At 31.4% G+C, this 8681-nt stretch overlaps 1 long non-coding RNA gene across 1 annotated transcript; it reads left to right on the top strand.

The window, feature by feature from the left end:
- Positions 1-339: 339 nt before the first annotated feature.
- On the top strand, positions 340-2457 carry LOC132731321 (uncharacterized). Its single transcript, XR_009625865.1, has 3 exons — positions 340-680; positions 1693-1819; positions 2106-2457. It is a non-coding gene; the product is annotated as an uncharacterized LOC132731321 (long non-coding RNA).
- The last annotated feature ends 6224 nt before the right edge of the window (positions 2458-8681 follow it).

Below are 8681 nucleotides of genomic sequence, written 5' to 3' on the forward strand. Positions count from 1 at the left end.
TCATACAATGATACAACTACATCTTTGGACTGTATTAACAAAAATAAATGCAAGTGCAAGCATTGCATTTATTTTTCATTGAAAAAATGCTGTACGGCTAGCCTAAACAGTGCATATATGCTAGTCATCTGTGACTCACAGCTAGAAATTTTGGCTAGCAGTACGGGCCTGTACGACTGGCTACCTCCAATGTAAAAATACAATATATATAACACTAATCTCTCTCAATTTTAATTTTCTCGTCAGCTAAACTGGAGATAAGCAGCTTTAATGTCTTAGAATACTCTACTTCACACATGACAGTAGGCTCATGTTAGTGATCTCAGTGATTTTAATATTTATAAAATCTTATTCATGCGCTAGAAAATAAAAATTTCAAGCATTACTCAACAGTTAAAAGGTAATTAAGTGTTTAAAAAATTATCGTTTAAGGTTTATGCACATTCACCATCTAATCTGAACAATGATTGTAACTGCTTTTTTTCTGTCATATTTACAGCAATGATTGACAGCATTGGTGGGGCTGTCAAAGTTAACAATTTCCTTGCCACTCTTGATCTTAAGCTGATAAGCCTAGAAAATCTTAAGGAAATTAAGAGAGGGCCGGTGAAGTGATAGAAGCTGTCTGAGCAAAATCACAGAAACGGTCAGCTGAAGAGGCTTACAAATAAAGAAATGGAGTATGTAATTAACTTGTTACCACAAAACATTTTTTAATTTACATCTCTTTAATTGAGAATGTAGTATCTAAAAAATATTTATGCCATTTAAATAACAAGCCATTGTAGACTATTGTCAAAATTGTTTGACTCCTTAATACGAAAAATAATTTACCACTTCTGAGTTAAACGCATTAAGTGTATAAAATATATTTATAGTCTTTTCAATACGTGTGCCATCATTCATGTTAAACATTTTCCACCACAGGGACTGCTGAGGTTTAAACTTTTTCTATGTTTATTCAGGGTGTCCGTTTGACGCTTGAATGACTCTTTGACCCTTCAAATTTCCAAAAGGCCTGATGTGACCCTCAGGATTTTAACTGGAGGGTCAAATTTTGTTAAAATCATGGGGATTTGGCCTTGAAGTCGGTAAAACTTTGTCTAAATGACCCTCAGGATTTCATGGCTAGTGAACACCCTGTAAATTATGTTATATACAGTGTCCGCTCTGTAACTTTCATATACATTAAAGTTTCAATTTTTATTAAAAATATAAAATCACCATAGATGAACTATGTGTTGTGAACAAGACACAGGTTTCTTTGTCTCACTTAAAGGTCACTGCTGGGGTTCGAACTTTGTCAATTTTTACCACCACATGTAAATTAGGTGGTTTATAACTAGAATCCTTAGGGGGCATTTGTCACTTTCTGTGACAGCTCTTGTTTTTTATGTTTGAAGGTGTGTTTATCATTTATTTGCATGCAGCACTAGATTCAGAAGCATTTTTCTTCTGCAGAAAAAAAATAAAATAAGACTCTCATTGTGATCATTATAATAAGCCTAAGTAATACACATGCTATACTTAATTTTGTATGGTAATAACTGTAACATACAAGGTGCTAGATGTTTAAGTCATGGATAAGGATCTCAAAAACCCTTCAGAACCTTATATTATTTGCAAAGGTTTCCTTTCACTTCCAAGCACTGTGTATAAAAGCTATCTATATAATATGATGTGACAATTTAGGTATTGGTCATACAGCAGACCCCAGATATACAGACCTTACCAGATGCAGTTTCTAAGGGAAAGTTCAAGCCAGTAATGACAGAAAATCCTACATTTATAACATTAGATTTGGAAACTACAGATCTAAGTGAGTTGACATTTGCTTTCCTAAAACCAGATTTTGAATATAGAAAAGAGATAAAAGTCATATGTCACATTTCTAAACTGTGTAAAGTATTGAAATAATCATTATTCCAATTTCATGCTAAATTTCTGGAGAGTAACAGTATGTAATCCTATAATTTATTTTCTAATGCATAAAGTAATTGTGCAGACAGGGTAACAGTTTTCACCATTACAATATGCTAGCCTACATTTGTATATGGGTACATCTTTTGTCACTTTATAGTACAATATCAATATATTTATTGCAGTTCGAGGTTCACAGATGCCACATATAACACAGATTGCAGCTAAAGAAATAAAGACTGCTGCTTCATTTTATCAGAATGTAATTCCTCCAATGACAATAGCAGTAGAACCTCAACGACAAACTGGCATAAAAGTCACAGATGATGGTTATATGACTGTACATAGTGAACATGTTAATAATTTAAATGTACATGAATCTTTACATCATAAAATAAATAAATACAAGGGATGATCTTGGATTTGCATGTAAGATCAAAATGTATTTCATAAAGTTAACGTCAGATGCAACATTTTTATTAGTCGCATAGCCATGAGTTTTAGTATAAAAGCTAATGCTAATAAGTAGAATACACACACCCGATGATAGTAGTATAATTTTATCTAACATGTGAATGTTTATTCTGTGACTCTGTGACTGTTTAGTCATTTTATTGCTTTTTACATTATGAGGTCATTTAAATTTAATAACTGCAAATCGACTCTTACTCGGCAGTAATTAGTGTAGCCGCTTTTTCATGAAGAAACCAGTGCTGATAGTGAAAATTGTGATTGGCATATTATAATTAGCCAGGTCAGGTGTTTCTAAAAAGGCTGATAATACTGTAGCAATGTGAAGATACATTCAAATTTATTACATAGATAATGCACGTGGAGCTCCGCTCACAGAGACAAATGAGAACACAGTAACTTTTTGATATCCTTTTAACTCTAAGAAAAATGTCAATTATTAATTGCTGACTGTTTATATTTTCTAAAAAAAGTAAGCAAAACATTATTTTGTTTCATATGACAGGAATGAATTGCATTTAACAATCCTATGTATTGTTGAAAACTCATTGTTTTTCATGCCATATGAAGTAATTGGACCCCATCCTTGTTTGTATGTGACTGCTGGGGAAAAATAATGTTATGCTTAATTAAAGAGGTGACACTTTCTATATTTCGATCTGATATCAAGTTGTAAGAGCCGATTTGCAGTTACATGTATATGGGGGTAAGAGTTTGATAAGACTCCCTACGGTCGTCTTCATACAAACTCTTACCCATACTTGTGAAATGGAAGTTTCGTCCGTTATGAGCAACCAGAACTGGATCGGGAACTTCCTGATGTCATCAAATCATGACATCATAATGTTCATGTTGAAAATATTCGTGTTAAAAACAAATCTATAACAGTATCAAGATTTTGAGAATGTGATGTATGCAAATTTATAATATACTAGTGCCAATGTTGTGACTTCATAAAAATGGTATTGTATGACTGTCAGTGTGCATATATTTAGATCTGATTTCATTTCCGTTATACAAACATAAAGAGGCCATAAATGTTAGAGTTACAGTAAAGGCGCATCAATGGAGAATTATTATTTTTTATTTTAAACAGTCTTTATTTTCTGCATGTGATACATATAATATTATATTTATGTAGGTTTGTTACTGCATTGGTTCAATTCGTTGAATGTAATAATATAATAATTTGCTCGCCAGTACTAAATTCAGTATTGAACATTGAACACTCCTTCAATATCCTCTATATATCAGCTTTTGTGTTATTATGTTCTGATATTTTGGAAGTGAAATTATTTAAATATTACTTCAATATTTTACTGAGAGGATGCAATGAATTCAAGTAGTTTCTTGTGATGAAATAGTTATTCTTGTAATAAATTTCAATAATTTTCCTGTTAGATTTTGGAAGTTAAGCAATGAAATTTTTGAGAATGTGAACATGACAAATATTATAAAACAATATTTGAAGATTTCATTTAAATGACTGTACATTTATTAAGATAGCCTCTGTTTAGAAAAACACATAAATAATCATATTTTACAAAATCTGCTGTTTTCCAAGAGATAAGTAAGACAGGTAACAGCTATGCTGTACATTTTTTTTTTTCGTAAAATTTTTTACATCATTTTGTAAAACACATTTTTGTCAAAAAAGTAATGTGGAAAGAGGTCATGAAATGTCCATATTTTGATTGCTATGGAAGAGTATTAAAAGTTATAGAAGTAATTTGCTTGCCCCAATTTAAATATTAAAAAAAAATAATAATAATAATTCTTATTTTATATCTATTTTTATGTGTTTTTCTAAGTTTCAGAAATCTTGGATGAGGGTTTAGTCAACTGGCTGAAATCAATACATTTTGTGAACAGTTTATTGTTATTTTGTTATCATAATATATGTCTTGAAACATAATAAACACTTACATTGTAGGTAAAAGCAGCACATTTTTTTTCCATATGTATTCCTTACCCCTACCCCCACTGTTTTGGGGGCAATTTAGTGGGAGGGGGTATTCACATAAAAATGCTTATAATTTGAAAACTTGATGGTAAATGTCTTTGAAAAGTTGCAATTGAATAAGTTAAATAGAGTACTTTGATAACATATTAAGCTTGATCAGGTTCCTAAATATACCCATTACAGGTATCTTACCTTAAGCAAAGAAACCTGTGCTTAACTTTTTTATCTACATAACATAAATATACGCAGATGATAAAACGACTTTGTAACAAAATTTACCTCAACTATCCGCTTGAACAAACATGATTTCTTAAACGAACAAATTCACTTTTAATCAACATGTTCACTGTCACTTACATGTTCACTTTAACTAACATGTTCGAATTAACGAAATTCTTATTACCTAAAATAGAGAAAACAAGAATCTCTAAAGAAAGCCCATCACACAACCGTTATACACCCTAGCACCGGCTTTAGCAGATTTCAATATTTTAACACGAAAACACAGACTTTTAATGTATAGTTACACGAATAAATATTACCAAAGGGTGTTCCGAGAACTATTCGTGGTAGATTTCATGCAAATGTTTTTAAACAGTATATTATTTTACTTGAGCTTCCTATTTGCTTACTTGCATTATAATACCGTAATTTACATTGATACCTAAAACAATAAACGTAATAAAACTGTTGCTATCAATCTTTTTATCATTTATATGCTTCACATTACAAGTGTGTTAAATTTACAACAAGTGTTTGCCCAGCAGATAGAACAACGTTTCAATTATCTCACCCATATCATTTCCTGTACGGTAAAAGGTTATCATTGTTTTGAATATATATCAAATTTGAAGTAACTGACTGTTTGAGTGCAATGAAACATGGTTCATTTTACATCAACATCTAATAAAATTTTTAACATTTCAATGCGTAAGAGAACTCGTAGGACAAACATCTCATACAGTTAATTGCACAACAATACACAGACCAAACATCATTAAGAGCAAAGTAATTTACAAGTCGAAATGTTGCTTCAGCGAGTGTAGTGGTCTAAATAAAACTACATGTATTGTTGACAATGTAAACATTGATTTCTATTTTGTTGAGATTGAGATCTCACATGTTCGCCATGCCCGTACCCTTTTATCACGATCCTGTGCTGTCAGTTTCAATATCTGAATAGTGTTTTAATTTTGAAAAGCAGTTGACGGTTTCTCGTTTCCTTTCGAGGATATTATGCCCGATATGTCAATCAAATTAAAGGGTTTTTATTAAAAGTGACATTAAATCTTTGGCGATTTGTTTTGATGTTCAAAATCCAATGTATCATATAATTTCTTTCTCTTCAAAAACGACCTCCGTCTAAATGATTGCTTTTTTTGTTATTTGTGCAATCATACATGTTAGCTTCAACGATGTTGTAGCTAGGTGACCATAACCGATAACAAACCCTTGATTGTTAAGTGAATTATTGACACTATTTTTTATTCCTTTCGTGATGCATGTTTTTACCAAATTATCATGTACACAGAAAAGTTGTTTTTTTATAATTTTTTTTAAAAACATTTTACCTACATTGCAAGAACTTTTCAATTCGAGATACTTTGAGATATTGTTCATTTAATTCAAACTATCTTCAGATACATTAATATGTTTTCATTACATTTCTGTCAAAATGTTACACATCAATGAAAAATTCCGGCATTGCCATCGAAATGTTTGAGAAGTAAATGTAATGTGCTGTACAACGTATGTTTATATCATCTGAAAGTACAACATTGGTTATTTGGAAAATAGATAACAAATAATGAATACACAAAGAACATATACTTCCTCATGTTTCTATTCAAAAGCTCGATATAAAGATACCTATTTCTAACACCATGGAAAGTTACGTTTCGAAATTATGACTTACAACATCTATCAAATGAAAACGTTTGAAATGGTAGTTTTTGCCTCAAATGATGTATCACAACAGGTTTTCAAATATTATTCGATTTTAATGTATTGTTTTACCTCTAACACAGTTGTAATCGCGGAGGCGACCCAACAAGATAACGCGTTTAATCTTTTTATATAAATATCACAACTGGAGTGAAATATTAACTCTGAAATAATATATCGTTGAGCCAACAGCGTATCACAATTTAAGTTGGCTTTAATTGTTGCAATAATTTACTTTCTAGTTTAATATTTCTGTTAAAAATGTTACTTATTTTTATTGTATTTATATGTTTCAGGCACCTTTTCATTAAGTGTCTACAACATTACATCAATTCTAATTCATTGTAAAACTCAATATCTTGTTTGGCAGTAAAAGTTCCTGGGACAAATACATCTGTTCTGTTACCAAAATGATAGTTCTCACATAATTCTATTGTCGTTTTAAATAGCAGTAGAAAGGAGTATTCAATTATATTCCTACTACATCAGGAGCGATCTAAGTATTCTCAAGGGGATTACATTAAGTAGATTAGATATTTGTTTGAATTAAAATGAAACCCAAATATATACAATATATTGATGTTGAACGGTGAAAGGTTTTTGTGAAATCAAAGCTTTTGTATGCTACAGTTGTATGACACACGCCCAGGGAAATTAAACAGCCAATATTTTAATTGAACATAAATATATAAAGCAACTGACATCATAATCTTACTAATGCATACACACTGATGAATTTGCATAGATTTTATTTTAAATTTACTATTCGTTTGAAAATGTGTTACTTTGTATCATAGCATGATAATAATAGTTATCAATTAAAATCGAAAACACATCGACATAAAAAGTGTTAAATTACTTTTTGTTCTCTCCAGCTTTATTCATGCATGTTCTTTTCGAGATCAGACTTTTTTATTTCTTCCATGACATTATCATTACTACCTCACGTATACCTAAAATACAGAAAAACAGAATCCCTAAATAACTCCAAACACGACAGAATTGAAAATGTTGCATTCTTGCTTGAAGCCTGCAAAGATAAGCTGCCAAAAGACAAATTTAAAAAGCAGGGACAATTTCCTTAGGGTGATTTAACAGTATTCAATTAGTAATACTGGATCCACCAAAAGGGAAAAGAGGTCAAATAATATGGAACTTAAATGACAACAAACAATATTGTCACAAACAATAATTGCGGGCTGAACGGTCGTCAAGGCTCGAAAATATAACATCGTCGATTATATTAACTAGGGCGACATTTTACGGTCTCCACACAGCACAAATAACACTGATGTGGCAGGAAAATAGAGAAACCAGGAATAGTTAAAGAACCCCCAAAATATCTAAATTGAAAATGCTGCAAGCCCGTTCGTAAGCCAAACACAGCAAAATTGAAATTTTAAGCAAGTAAAGTTCATTTTAAAATTGTTGATATATGACGTTTATAAATTTTATATATATTTATATTAATGTATATGATTTAAGTATATTATTTATTACTTATAACATGATTTTGTCTTCTGTAGAAAAATGTTCTGTAGAAAAGGCATACATTAATTTGCAAAAAAGTAAAACCAAACACATTACTATTGCGATTACAAACGTGTAGCAAAAAATATATTAGCACAGAAATTATCACGATCGCATGCGACATACTTTCTAAAATTGTACGTGAAGTGGGTGTTATAAGATTGATACAACTTTTTACAGGAAATGTTATTCAAATGCAGATGTTGAAAACTGTATGACACATTGCATACTTTAAGGACATATTTATTGCGACTTGCAAGACACATTGCGAACTGCAAAGACACATTTCGAACTGCAAAACACATTTCGAACTGCAAGGACACATTACGAACGGTAAGATACATTTCAACTGCAAGGACACATTTCGAACTGTAATGACTGATTTCAAACTGCAAGGACACATTTCGAACTACAAGGACAGATTGCGACTTGCAAGACACGTTGCAAACGGCCAGACAAATTTAAAACTGTAAGGATACATTGCAAACAACAAGAAAACATTGCAAATGGCAAGGCACATTTCGAACTGCCAGTACACATTCTGAACGGCAAAACATTGCGAACGGAAGGGACGAATTGCGAAATGCCAATCACATTTCAAAGTGCAAGGACACGTTTCAAACTGCAAGGATACATTGCAAACTACAAGGACACATTGCGAACGGTAAGGAATATTTCGAATGGCAAGGACATATTTCAATGTGCAAGGACACATTTCGAACGGCAAGGATACGTTTCAATTGGACGGCAAGAACATATCAACAATAAGTCAAATAAAATATTGAGAGACAAGTCAGTTGCAAAACTGATTTTGGTTGCATTATTCAATAATGTTAGAAATGTCAAAATCATT

Source organism: Ruditapes philippinarum, unplaced genomic scaffold (genome assembly GCF_026571515.1).
Source record: "Ruditapes philippinarum isolate M1 unplaced genomic scaffold, ASM2657151v2 ctg82_1_1_1_1, whole genome shotgun sequence".
NCBI lineage: Eukaryota > Metazoa > Mollusca > Bivalvia > Venerida > Veneridae > Ruditapes > Ruditapes philippinarum.